The sequence below is a fragment of the Bactrocera oleae genome, chromosome 4 (genome assembly GCF_042242935.1).
Source record: "Bactrocera oleae isolate idBacOlea1 chromosome 4, idBacOlea1, whole genome shotgun sequence".
In the NCBI taxonomy this organism is placed as follows: domain Eukaryota; kingdom Metazoa; phylum Arthropoda; class Insecta; order Diptera; family Tephritidae; genus Bactrocera; species Bactrocera oleae.
The window spans coordinates 30,558,655-30,573,131 of record NC_091538.1 but is presented as its reverse complement, the minus strand read 5'-3'; the positions used below and the strand labels follow the sequence as shown (position 1 = coordinate 30,573,131).

The window sequence follows — 14,477 nt, the reverse complement described above, 5'->3', positions numbered from 1 at the left end:
TATACATAAAATAGTATCGGACTTTAAAATCCCGACTTTAAAATCCCAAAAGTTAAACAACTTCTTGTTAGATACATAAGCAATTCACAAGCTTTGTCTTATGTCGTATTTCAAGAATCTTGAAAAATACAACACTTGTGAGCACTCCTTAATCGTTGTATGTCATATTGTGTAATATTTCTTCATTTCACCAGCTGGTAGTGAAAAATTAGGAATACAAAAATACGAGAAAGTGACAAAAATATAATTAAAGCTTCTTTATATGAAAACCTTCTTTATGTTGAAATGGCGGCGTTTTGTTTTACACTGCAATAAAATCATTTTTAACCACAGAAACAACAAAATATTTTTATATTTCACTTCTCTTCAACTTAATTTACCTGAATATCGTGGTTTCCTTCCATATTATTAAAGAATTTATTTAATTTATTAATTTTAGACACATAAACGTCAACAAAAAACAAAAAGTAAACATATACAGCTGATAGAATAGCACACTCAAAAAATATACCTCGCCATATTTTATTTGTCGTATTGCAATTTTGCATGGGAAACAACAGCAGTGTTGATATGCCAGTCATAAAAAATTAAGACAATATGACACCTTGTGAATACCCTAATAGTACAATAAATAAAAAGGTATAAAAAAAAAACGAAAAGCCTGTTCAATGAAACGATAAAAATAAATTATCAAAATATAAGGTTATAGAGTTCTCACTGGATATGTTTACTGTCGTGCTCATATCGAAACATTTTTTTTTTACCGTATATCGAAAATGTGCCTCACTCAAGAAGGCCGATATAGCGAAATGCCGTATAGCGAGGTATTTCTATGTTCGGACCGACATTGAAACATGTTTTCATAGAAAAAATTGATTTTCGCCCAACAACTTGTATTTTGATCCATGTAGAATCTGTCGAACGAATTTTCAGTGAAAACCATTTTTTGCCCTCCCTAAATTGTCCCGGAATAGCTTTTCAGTAGTTCGTATCCATTTTTAAATGAACTTCGGTTCATGTGAAAGTTTTCTCTAAAAAAGCAGATCCATTTTATTGGCAATCGTGTTCCCAAAAATGCTTACGTTGCTGTTATTAATAATATTTATTTGGAAATTTTTGCATCAGTAGAAACCTATACAAACTTTTGTTCAACACGATTTAGTCGGCATCCCAAGATCCTTTATTATACCTAATAGGATTAAACGTTGTTTTTTCAAATTTTTTCTTGTCGGAATTCTATAAAACACGATGCTTAAATAATAATTTCAAGCAAATATTAAAGATTCCAAAACTTTCTATTCTCGTTGCTAAAAATGTAAACAAACAAATAAATTTGTGAATTGTTAATGAAAACGCATCGAAAACACACGATGTCGGTCAGAACGACTTTAATTTCACAATCCTACAAGTACATAGTGCTTTCAAGTATACATGGTTTTTATAAGTAACGGAATGATTTGTTATGTTTTTATCCAATGTTGCCAACAATATTAACCCGTTGACGACGACACCCCAAATTTCAAAGTAGAGATCTGAAATTCTTAGAGTAGACTATAAAAGTAAATATAAATTCAACTGTAAAAGAAAAAGGGAACAATTTTTATTTAGGGGTGGGTTACATACCGAATATGGTATTTGTGTAAAACGAACTAAGCAAGTAAGATTTTCTTATAATAATGATATAATCTGTGTATTACATACATAGGAGAAAGAATTTTTAATTCATGAAACTACAAAAAATTACCCAAAATGGTTTTAGAATAAAGTAACAAATTCACTTTTATTAAAAATATTCAAAAAGAAAAAAAATTAAATATTTATAAGGCAAAAATCTGTAGTGTATAAAAATAAAATTGATAAAAATATTCATTTTACCATCTGCTCAAATATAAACGAGACTTTATCCATAACTCGGCAAGGACATGACATATGGCCATACTTTTTAACACGCTTATATTAGTTTCACTTGTATGTCTGTTTGTAACTAAACTAAACTCGATTACAAAGTATGCGCAAAATGTTTGCATACTTTTAGGCATATTTTGACATCTCAAACGGAACAAATCAACTGAACAGACAGAACAAAAATTATAATATTTAGGATAAAATTTTTAAATGGCAGATCAAAATATGGAATTTAATAAAAAATAAACAAGAATTGAATAAATGAGAAGTTATTCATTATCAAATCATTATCATTATTCATTTTCAAATTCAATCTTTCCGAAAGGAAAGTTGTCAACCGCTCTGACTTTTTAGCAGCGAAGTTGATGTTGAAAACGCCACCGAAGATGAGTGGAAATTTGTTACCATTGATAATCCGATTAAAATACCTAATTTCAATTGTATTGTTCAATTCAAACGAGATACTATTCCAAAAGGTGGGGTAGCTATTTACCAAATAATAACGTTACATAATATTAGTATATTATGAATCCGAATATTGAATAATTTATTTTTTATTAAATTCCATATTTTGGTCTGGCATTAAAATTTTTTATCTTAGATATTATTATTTTTATTCTGTCTGTTCAGTTCATTTGTTCCGTTTGAGATGTCAAAATATGCCTAAAACTATGCAAACATTTTGCGCATACTTTGTAATCGTGTTGGGTTTAGTTTGGTTGCGGAATTTTTTGATTCGGTACCGCGCTCAAAGCCCGCGATGAAAGCTATTCAATAGCTTAAAAAAATTGTTTGAAAGAATCATAACATGAAAATAAAAATTTTTATGCAAAATACTTTGTTTTCAATATTTACTGAAAGTAAAATTAGTGTTGCGATGGCTATCGAACAACTATCAATTAATATACAATAAATATAGTTTAAAAAAACTAAAGACACACGCTTTTAAAGAATATCGAACTAAAAAGTTGAAAATAATTTTAAAAATTAACTTAAACAAATAATATATAAAAAATACTAGTATAATTGAGGAAAAAGCGTGGAGCGCTCGATATACGCTCATAGCATTATGACACAAAGCGCCTTAAGCCTTTTCCTCAATTATACTAGTATTTTTTATATATTATTTGTTTAAGTTAATTTTTAAAATTATTTTCAACTTTTTAGTTCGATATTCTTTAAAAGCGTGTGTCTTTAGCTTTTTTAAACTATATTTATTTTTGCTTAGGTTGACAGGACTGTTATATGTTTACATGTCAAATTTGAGCGCGATCTCTCACATAGTTTTTTTACGGCACTATAAAAAAGTCAACCTCGAATGTGTTTTTCGAATTTTACTATGGAAATTAACGTTGAGCAAAAAGTGTTTGTTTGAAATTTTGTTATTCCAATGGAATAAGTGCGACGGACGCAATGAAAATGTTGCAGAAGGCATATGGGGAGTCTTGCCTATCACGTGCACGTATATTTTATTGGTATAAGTCGTTCAAGGACGGCCGTACATCGCTGGAGAACTTGCCCCATGATCGTCGTCCAGCAACGTCAATAAACGAAGAAAACGTCGAAAAAGTGAAGAAAATTGTGTTGGAAAATCGTCGTGTGACTGAAAGAGAGATAGCTAGTGAGCTCAACATATCAAATGAATCCGCTCATAGCATTATTTACGATGTTTTGGGCATGAGACGTGTGTCTGCTCGACTTGTTCCAAAATCCAGCTCATACGTCTCGTCTTGTACGCTATTATTTGACCAAAAACAACGTAAATATTGTTCCGCAAGCACCGTATTCACCCGACATGGCACCGTGTGACTTTTTTCTTTTCCCTAAACTCAAATTGCCGCTTCGTGGAAAGCATTTTCAGTCGATTGAAGTCATAAAAGAGAATTCGAAGAAGGAACTGAAAGCCATACCTAAAGCGGCCTACCAGAAGTGTTAGGAAGATTGGCAAAAAAGGTGCCATATGTGTATCGCCTCTAATCGTGACTATTTTATTGAAGGGGATAAAATAAATATTGAAGAATAATTAACCGTTTTTGTTTTATTGAGCCAGTCTCGTTTATATTTGAGCAGGAGGTATAAGTGAGATTAAGGCTAAAAATAATAGCTTTTGAAACATTTAAAGCATAAACCAACATTACATTTTTCGCAATAAGTTGTTACGCTGGAGGTGCAGCCATTTCCTTAACATCTGCGCCGTTTTTTAGCTGGTATAACAGAAATGAAGTGATCGTGGCGATCATAACGGGAACACTGAACTTCTTCTTGAGTTTTTGGGTTCTGAAATCCATTGAGCGGTTTGGCATCTTCCAGAGACAAAATTTTTTTTTTTAGAAAAATTTGCTGCGCTTAACTTAACACCATTGTATGAAAAACTTAATAATTGTTATTACACAAACTCGGAAAAAAAATACTTACCTTCCTCTGTTTGCCATTTTCTATTTTTTTTTAACTTCGCGCAACACACGAATCTAAACGCGTCTACTTTGTTCTGCTAACTAAATAAAACTGACCTACTAATGACACAAAACGATTAAAGCATTTCTCTCAATTATATTTGCATTTGTACAATCATGAATGTAATTCAATTTACTTTTTTAATTGGAAAAATTCAAACAGTATGCTCGCGTTACATGTATGTAACATACGTCGTTAATGGGTTAAATCAGAAGTATCGTTTATCTTTTTAAACACCTAACATTAGGGCGCTGTGGAATCTTTCAACTTGACCATTTGATGTATTAAGTAGGGCGGAGATATTAAGTATTTCCAACAATAAATTGGGTTCGCAACTTAACTTTTACAGATTGATTGATAATGTTCCTTACAGGTATTGGTTGCATAATTGGAAATTTTTAAAATTTCCCAACACATGTTTAAGAAAGTATCTTGTCAGTTAAACATATATCAATGCGTCATATTTTACCAACATATAAAGGAACATGAGTCGAATTTTCTTATTTTTTATTTTGCTTACGACCAAAATTTGCAGTTTATAACATAAACGTGGCAGGTCTTGCCAGTTTGTTCTCTGAGAACATCTGATTGCGTTTTCTTTTTTTGAATGTAAGCCAATCCAATATTTGAACCAGGTTCCCACAAATTATTAATTTCCATAACAAACCAAAAATTTCACAATTTTATAAATTTTTATTACAAAATTTCTCAGTGAAATTCAATGAAATGGAAAAATGGAAAAAATTTATTAAGTTTAACATAAAATCTAATTGATGCCGAAGAAGAAACAAAAGTGTTGTTTAGCTTCTGTAAAAAAACATAAATACTACTTGATCAAATCTGTCATAAAACGTTTCGTGGACCCTTTTAGAATATCTTGATTTTTCAATTAAATTCAATAATTGCTACATTTTGTGTTTTGATATTATGTTTTAATAATAATTACATTTTTCAAAGTATACCATTAAATCGAAAGAAATAAAAACATAGTATGTCAAATTTGTCATCGCCAAGTCTCTTGGTCGGCTTCTAACAACAAAACCGACTAAATTTGTTTGAATGACACCGAAAGCTAATAAAAAGTTTAATTTGATATCCAAAAATATCTGCATGCAAGACATCTATTTTGAGGTCCTGTGTTTCACCTATTCACTATGAGTATAATATCAAATAATCAAAAAAAAAATAATTGGAATAATTGGTACAACCTTATTTTATGTTCGTGTGAGGTTTGAATTTTATATGTGTTAGGCGATTGTTTTTTTCAACGCGAAAGGTTAGTGTTTTTAAAAATATTGCAAGGAGAACTTTTGGTTCCAGAACCGCCTACTTCTCATCATTTTTTATATCATCTGATTATTTTCACGTTTTTGTGTGCTCTTCGATTTTTGAAATCAAATGAGATCAAAGAATATTTGTTAAATTTTGCGTTAAAAGTGGAATAAAGTGCTCCACGGACTTGAAATGTTGACTGTGGCATTCGGTGAATTCATTTTGTCTTAACAAGCGAAGAAAACATCGAAACAGTATAAAAAAAATTTTCTTGAAAATCGTGGAATCACTATTAGGGAAGTTGCAGTGGATGTTCACATATCAATCGGCTCATGCCATTCGATTTCCTCAAATGTTTTGGGCATGAAACATATGGCAGCGAATTTTGTTCTGAAATTGCTAAATTTTGAGCAAAAGCAATGTCGCAGTAGTATCGCTTTTTTGACCAAAAGCAAATCCGTTATCATGCCTCAACCCCCGTATTCACCAGATTTGGCTCCCTGTGACAAGCGTTTTACCACAATTGATGAGATCAAGTCAGAATTGAAAAAAGAGATGATGGCCATACCGAAAAGCGCATTTCAGAAGTGCTTCGAAGATTGGAAAAAGCGTTGGCACAAGTGTATTATATCCGAGAGGGATTACTTTAAAGGAGTATTACAAAGAACTTTAAAAGAAGTCTAAAAGTTATAGTTTATTAAAAAAAAATCCCGAAAACTGAAAAAGGGGGTAGCAATGGACGACCATTGAAATTACACTCAGTAAGTCTTGTCAGATGACAATCTTACTGCTAAGAAAAGCACTAAAGAGAAACATTCTGAGACAATCGAACTTTTTTGTTTTTCATATCATATCGTAGGCAGATTGAGAAAGCCGTATAAAATAAAACAAGAAAAAAACGACTGCACCGAAGCTATAATACCCTTCACAGGTGAATTTTTTATATCGTAAAAAGGTATAAAAAGATATTTTGGGTCAGATCACATGGTAGCTTTATTAAATAGTATCGATACCTGAGATAATGATCTATGCCAAATTTCGTTAAGATATTTTGTCTAAAGAACAAGTTTTCCTTACAATGACTTGAGAATGCCGATTAGTTTGATAATAAGACAGAGATAATCAAAGATAGCTTAAGAGGTCTAGCAGTATTCGAGTACGTTGAGTATTTGAGTATTCACAACGTTTGAGTTCATACAGATCCCGCAGATTTAAAAATGTTCTTGGGGTTTAAAAATTTAAAAGGACAGCTTGTTAAGTAGAATTGTGGTTATCAAGTTTCGTCGACTATGTATGTAAGTAACAATGCAAACAGCATTCAAACTGAAGAGCAATTCGTAATAATATATAACATATGGTTGTTTGTGTTTAATATCGAAAATATGAACATGGTCAATGGTCTTACAATTTGATAGTAGTACGATCCTAATTTTAAACATTCTCAATGAATTTTGCAGATGAAACAGAACTAACTTAATGAACTATTTGATCGAATTGTCTAATATGTCCTTCTAGTCAATAGAACTTCACTTATCAGAGATCAGGGACGAAGTCTGAATCAGTAGTGTTGCAAAAGATGTGTATCATGAAACTCGAAACAACAAATTATCAGCAAATAATGTACAGATATTTGGCAGTGAATTGACCTGAAAAGAAGCCAGGAAAAAAAACAACATCCTAGAAATACATATGAGAAATGTGCATGAAAATACACTCAGCTTATGAGAGAAGGTGAAAGCAGAGACCATAATCGTTTTGTTATAAACTTAAAACTAATTGGGAAAAAAGATAAATAGGAGAGGTGAAGAAGTAATGAAAATAATAAGAAGTGTATGTTTTTGGTAATGGAAGTAGTGATTTATAACTATATTATTTCTTTCCCACCAAAAATTTTAAGTGATTAGATTTTCGTTAAGCTATTCACTAGTCTAAAATGTTTTCACTGTCGTTGGAGATTTATAAAACAGCTGTTTTTACAAGCCCTTCGAAGCTGTCACACACTCCACATCACTTTCTTTTTTTATACTATTTTCTGCCATTTTCACTGATTTACTTTAATTTTTTACTTTTTTATTTGATTTAATTGTTTAATTTTTTCACTTTAACAGTAAGTATTGTCTAACTCAGCTGTGATAATGTGATAAATTTCCCTACTGACAACCGATGGTGCCTAATCAGAGTCGCATAGGGAGATTTCAAGTGGATTAGATTCAAATCTACTCAGTGAAGAGATAAACAAGTGTAATTTTTGTATTGCAAAATGGAATTGGAAATAAGTGAAATTTTAGTAACTGTGTATGAAGCAAATATTTATAGAATAAATTTTCAATAAAGAAGTTGATGGTGTGATAAAGTTGGTGACTTTTTTTTACACTTTCACTGTTCAAACCCTAAGGAATAATCGTGGTAGCATTTATAAACTCGTAACAATATGCATACAAATTTGTATTATTAATATTACAAAAAAACTTGAAAAGTGCAAATATGGTATGCAACAACTTAGTTGTCGAAACTTCAAACCAATTTCGATCACCAAGCACTACGAGTACATGTAACAAAACTAACAAAAGTACCAAATTTTGGGCACATAATTAGTTTAAGTATTATATTTATTGAAATAGAAAAATAGGACTAAACTAGCAGCATATATATTTTTGATAAAAAATTATAAAAGAGTAAACAAAGAACTTACGGGACTATAGTAAACCGCGTAATGTCTTGGGAGTTAAATCGTTATTACACGCTTATGCCTATGACAAACATGTTGTAACAATACCATACTACGAACGAATACCAGATATGTGTCATCAAAAACTAGCACTTAACCATGTGAGCAATGTAGTATTGTGCTGATAACAATACCGTGGTATTTCATGAAACACAGCTAAAAACAAGTAAGGAAGGGCTAAGTTCGGATGTAACCGAACATTTTATACTCTCGCAAAGTCAAATGGTATACTCGTTTGAGATTTCTTTGTGGATTGACTGATATTTTCGGTAGAAGGTCAACTATAGGCACTGGGGTCCACATATTTAGTACTTAGGGGTTTGAACAGTTTTGGTTCGATTTAGACAATTTTTGGCCGCAAGGTGGCATACTTTAATTGCATTATTCACGCAAAGTTTTACCCCGATATAATCATTTTTACCTGATTTGCATAGTGGAAAGTGAAAGAATCAGATGGAATTGAAAATGGTGTTACATGGGAAGTAAGCGTGGTTGTAGTCCGATTTCGCCCATTTTCGCACTATGACATAGAAACATGAAAAGAACGTTATGCACCGAATTCGGCTGAAATCGGTTGAGCAGATCTCAAGATATGGGTTTTCACCTAAAAGTGGGCTGTGCCACGCCCACTGACTAATTTTGAACGCGGTTCCTATAAAGCCAATTTATACCATCTCAGAGATAAAATTTAATGTCTCTGGCGTGTTTAGTGTTTAGTAGTTTTTAACAGTACCGTTATATGGGGAGTGGGCGGAGTTCCCAATCGATTTCAACTATTTTCACACCGTCAATAGAAGTGCTAAAAACATTTGCTTCTAGTGAATTTTGTTATTATAGCGTTAGCGGTTTAGGAGATATGCACATTAAACCTATTAGAGGCGGGACCACGCCCACTTTTTAAAAACAAGTTTTAACTGCAGATGCCCCTCCCTAATGTGATCCTGTGTACCAAATAACAGTCTTGTATCTTATTGCGGAGCTTAGTTATGGCAATTTATTTGTTTTTGATTAATGGCGTTTTGTGGGCGTGGCAGTGGTCCGATTACGCCCATCTGCAATACCACCCGTCTCACGGTACCAAGAAACATGTCTACCAAGTTTCATTAAGATATCTCAATTTTTACTCAAGTTAGAGCTTGCACGGACGGACGGACGGACGGACAGACAGTCACCCGGATTTCAACTCGTCTCTTCATCCTGATCATTTATATATATATAACCCTATATCTAACTCGATTAGTTTTAGGTGATACAAACAACCGTTAGGTGAACAAAACTATTATACTCTGTAGCAACAGGTTGCGAGAGTATAAAAAGGTAACAAACTTTTGCACAAAAGCTCTTCACAATATTCTGTCAAAATGACAATAAACATAAAAAAAGTTAACTTCGGTTGCGCCGAAGCTATAATACCCTTCACAAATACAAAGGCCTTAAAAGAACTTGATTCCGAACGTTCAATTTGTATGGCAGCTATATGATATAGTGATCTGATCTGACCAATTTCTGTGGAGAATAATTTGTTGCCTTAAGCAATAACTCGTGCCCAATTTCGTGAAGATACCTCGTCAAATAAAAAAATTTTCCATGCAAGCACTTTACTCCGATCGTTCAGTTAATATGGGAGCTATATGCTATAGCCATCCGATCTATACAATTTCTTCGAAGATTAGATTAATGTTTTAAATAATAATACATGCCAAATTTCGTGAAGACACCTCGTCAAATGAAAGAGTTTTCCATACAAGCACTTCATTCCGATTGTTCAGTTTGTATGGCAGCTATATGCTATAGTCATCCGATCTGAATAATTTCTTCGGAGATTACATTGTTGCCTCAAATAATAATCCGTGCCCAATTTCGTGAAGATACCTCGTCAAATGAAAGAGTTTCCCATACAAGCACTTGATTCCGATTGTTCAGTTTGTTTGGCAGCTATATGCTATAGTCATCCGATCTATACAATTTTTTCGAGGATTGGATTAATGCCTTAAATAATAATACACGCCAAATTTCATGAAGATACCTCGTCAAATGAAAGAGTTTTCCATACAAACACTTGATTTCGATTGTTCAGTTTGTATGGCAGCTATATGCTATAGTGGTCCGATATCGGCCATTCCGACAAATGAGCAGCTTCTTTGTTAGAAAAGAACAGGTGCAAAATTTCAGATCGATAGCATGAAAACTGAGGGACTAGTTTGTATATATACAGACAGACAGACGGACATGGCTAAATCAATTTCCTTCTAGGTGTTACAAACTTCGTGGCAAATTTAATATACCCTGTTCAGGGTATAAAAATTAATAAATAAAATCAAAAGTATGACAAGAGTGCGCATTTAATTGAGCACTGCCGAAACGAAGTCTTTAATCGAAGTTTTAAGCCAACATGTGGAAAAACTGCGATGAATTTATAGATTCAGCCATGTGTTATATTTTCAGTATAAATATACACCTTGTTATAAATATACACCTAGAATAAAGCGCTGGCATGAAAACTTTTTTATTTGACGAGATATCTTCACGAAATTAGATCGGAATCAAGTTTTTGTAAGGAACCTTTGTATTTGTGAAGGGTATTATAGCTTCGGTGTAACTGAAGCTAACGTTTTTTTTTTTTGTTTTTAGGTTATTTTGCTCTGTTTTCAGAATAATTCCTAACCAAAAAAAGTCGCTCAGCGGATGTTTATCGTTTTTATAATCGCAGCATGTTGCAACAGAGAGTATAATAATTTTGTTCAGCTAACGGTTGTTTGTAACACCTAAAACTCATCGAGATAATATTGAGCTGTAATATTTAAATGATCAGGTAGAACAGGATAAATAATTTTTGAAAACCAAAAAATAATTGTTGGATGAAACCAATCGGAAACGAAATATAAACTATAATATTCTATATAACGTTTTCTACAGGACCCGTAGTTTTGCTGAAAATCGAGACAAACCGTTTTCAGAACTTAAAATTTCAACCACGTCCTCCATTGCACGACTTCAGATCGCCCATAAAGTATTTTTATACTCTCGCAACATGTTGCTACAGAGTATAATAGTTTTGTTTACCTAACGGTTGTTTGTATCACCTAAAACTAATCGAGTTAGATATAGGGTTATGTATATATAAATGATCAGGATGAAGAGACGAGTTGAAATCCGGGTGACTGTCTGTCCGTCCGTCCGTGCAAGCTGTAACTTGAGTAAAAATTGAAATATCTTTATGATACTTGGTACACATGTTTCTTGGTACAGTAAGACGGTTGGTATTGCAGATGGGCGTAATCGGACAACTGCCACGCCCACAAAACGGCATCAATCAAAAACAAATAAATTGCCATAACTAAGCTCCGCAATAAGATACAAGACTGTTATTTGGTACACGAGATCACATTAAGGAGGGGCATCTGCAGTTAAAATGTTTTTTAAGTAGGCGTGGTCCCGCCCCTAATAGGTTTAATGTGCATATCTCCTAAACTACAAAAGCTATAATAACAAAATTCACAATGGAAGCAAATGTTTTTAGGACCTCTACCGACGGTGTGAAAATGGGTGAAATCGGGTGGGAACTCCGCCCACTCCCATGTAACGGTACTGTTAAAAACTACTAAAAGCGCGACAAATCAAGCTTAAACACGCCAGAGACATTAAATTTTATCCCAGGGATGGTATGAGACGACTTTATAGGAACCTCGTTCAAAATTAGACAGTGGGCGTGACACCGCCCACTTTTAGGTGAAAACCCATATCTTGGGTTCTTTTTAACCGATTTCAACCAAATTTGGTACATAACATTATTTTTATATTTCTATGTTATGGTGCAAAATCGGATTACAACCACGCCTATTTTCCATATGACACCATTTTAAATTCCACTTGATTCTTTCACTTTCCACTATGCAAATCAAGCAACAATGATTATATCGGCGTAAAACTTTGAGTAAATAATACATTTAAAATATGCCACCTTGTGACCAAAAATTCTGTAAATCGAACCAAAACTGTTCAAGCCCTTAAGTACTAAATATGTGGACCCCAGTGCTTATAGTTGACCTTCTACCGAAAATATCAGTCAATCCACAAAGAAATCTCAAACGAGTATACTATTTGACTTTGCGAGAGTATAAAACGTTCGGTTACATCCGAACTTAGCCCTTCCTTACTTGTTATATATAAAATTGCTTCAAAATATGTTCTCGAGTATAGCTGAGCAATGTCAAAATTAATATATTTCTCTATCCCCAATATATATATGATTTCCGTCTTTCCACCTGACTTTACACCGTTCCGGTTGATCAACGTGATATTTTAACGAAATTAAGTGGAAAAGATTTCTTAAAAATTATGTGGTTTGACGCTGAATTAGAATGAAATTAGTATATACTAAGTCTAAACCTCACACCTTGATATGAATTCCGATTCTCTGGTTGCCGTTTGCCACCTAAGCCTATAATATAAAATTTAGCCACTTTGGTGAAGTTAATATCACATTTATACTTATGTATATCTCACTTCAAGTAATAAAACTGAGACTAAGTTTATGGCCTTTAATATAAGTCAAGAAGATACCAAATTTGATTGTAATTTAATCACGATATCATTAAATAATGGATGTTTAATTCAACATTTTTTAATATACGGTTTGGAGGAATTTTCTGGTCTTTGGTTTTCCCAGCTCACATGTACTACTTATGGTATACTTTTTTTCGTCAATTTGATAATTTAATGAAATTAAATGGACAGTTTTTCTTAAAAATAATGTATATCGCTGCATATGAGTGAAATTGGTATAGACTTTGTTTAAACCTTATAACCCTAATATACTGATTTCCGCTCCTCTGGTACAACAGCATCCTCATATACCCCACATATTAAATCTAACCCCTTTGGTTCAGTTTATATCACATATACCATGTTTGAGTTAAATAGCTTCTTTTTATAAAAGTTAACATTTCGGAGAAAACAATAGTATTGACACAAAATAAATCTATGATCAATAACATAAGTTAATAAGATACCAAATAATAATCGAGTAATGAATGTTGAATTCTTTCGCAACATTTTTATACTTTCGCACAGAGTATAGTTTTGTTCAGCAAAGAGTTGTCTGCATCACCTAAAGTGATAGATATAGATTTCTATATACATATATTTCTTCTAATATTTGGTGATAATCAGTGGTTAGGTATATTTTCTCAGCCATCATGTTGTACTTACTATAAAATATACCAGACAACAATGCTAAAAAAGTTTCTTAGAGTGCTGGACTTTGTATAGAGTAAACAAATCTTTCTAGAAAAAATTGCATGAAATAAATATTAGTAATGTAGTATCAAAAGGGCTAAAGACCCTTTTTATGTGGTTATAGATAAACTGCAACCCCATCGGTTTACATGCTACTGTCTATTATTTCAGTTTTGCGACACATTTTAATATGAAGGTCATGGGGTGAACTGTAAACTCAAGAAAATTACATTTTTACCTAGCGCCGTTGGCAGCTTATGAAAGGTTTAGATATTAAGACAGAAAGAAGAAAATCTACATACCTGCTCTACATATGTGTATACCATACTTAATTATATGTAAGTTATTGTTAATTTAGCCTTCATGGGGCCTTAATTGACCCTTTAAAATAGGTACCATAGATCCCCCTGTTGAACAAAAGTAATGTTTTCCGAGAACTTAATTTCAATACAATGAAATAAACTACTAATTTCTAAAATATAAATATAACTAAATATTATGTATTATTATGTTAGTGAATAGCTAAGTAATATATAGGTATACAAAAGTACGTAAGCTGTACCAACATGTTGCAAGAGTATAATAAATATCAGTACACTGTGTTTGTAGTTTCAGTTTCACTAGATGTCTTTACCAGCAAAGTGCTTTATTCAAACTAATTTTAGTGTATTAGTAATATAATGTTTAAAGTATTATTATATACAGTGACGAGCAAAACCGTATTATATACAGTGGCGAGCAAACACATATACATATGTGCACCAGTATACCATAGTACCTATACACGGAACAGAAAAGGAGTCATAGCAAGGACTTACAAGGAATTACAGTGAAAGAGAGCAGCACCTAGGATCCAACTTTTAACACCCGGACGGACTGA

At 32.7% G+C, this 14,477-nt stretch overlaps 1 protein-coding gene and 1 long non-coding RNA gene across 5 annotated transcripts in view; one reads left to right on the top strand and one right to left on the bottom strand.

The window, feature by feature from the left end:
• Positions 1–14,477, top strand: part of Lis-1 (LisH and WD40 domain-containing Lis-1) — a 111,287-nt gene that overhangs the window by 57,925 nt on the left and 38,885 nt on the right. The gene's annotated exons all lie outside the window — the stretch shown is intronic.
• On the bottom strand, positions 3,929–4,422 carry LOC118680231 (uncharacterized). Its single transcript, XR_004975726.2, has 2 exons — positions 4,321–4,422; positions 3,929–4,255 (listed from the first exon to the last, which is right to left on the bottom strand). It is a non-coding gene; the product is annotated as an uncharacterized lncRNA (long non-coding RNA).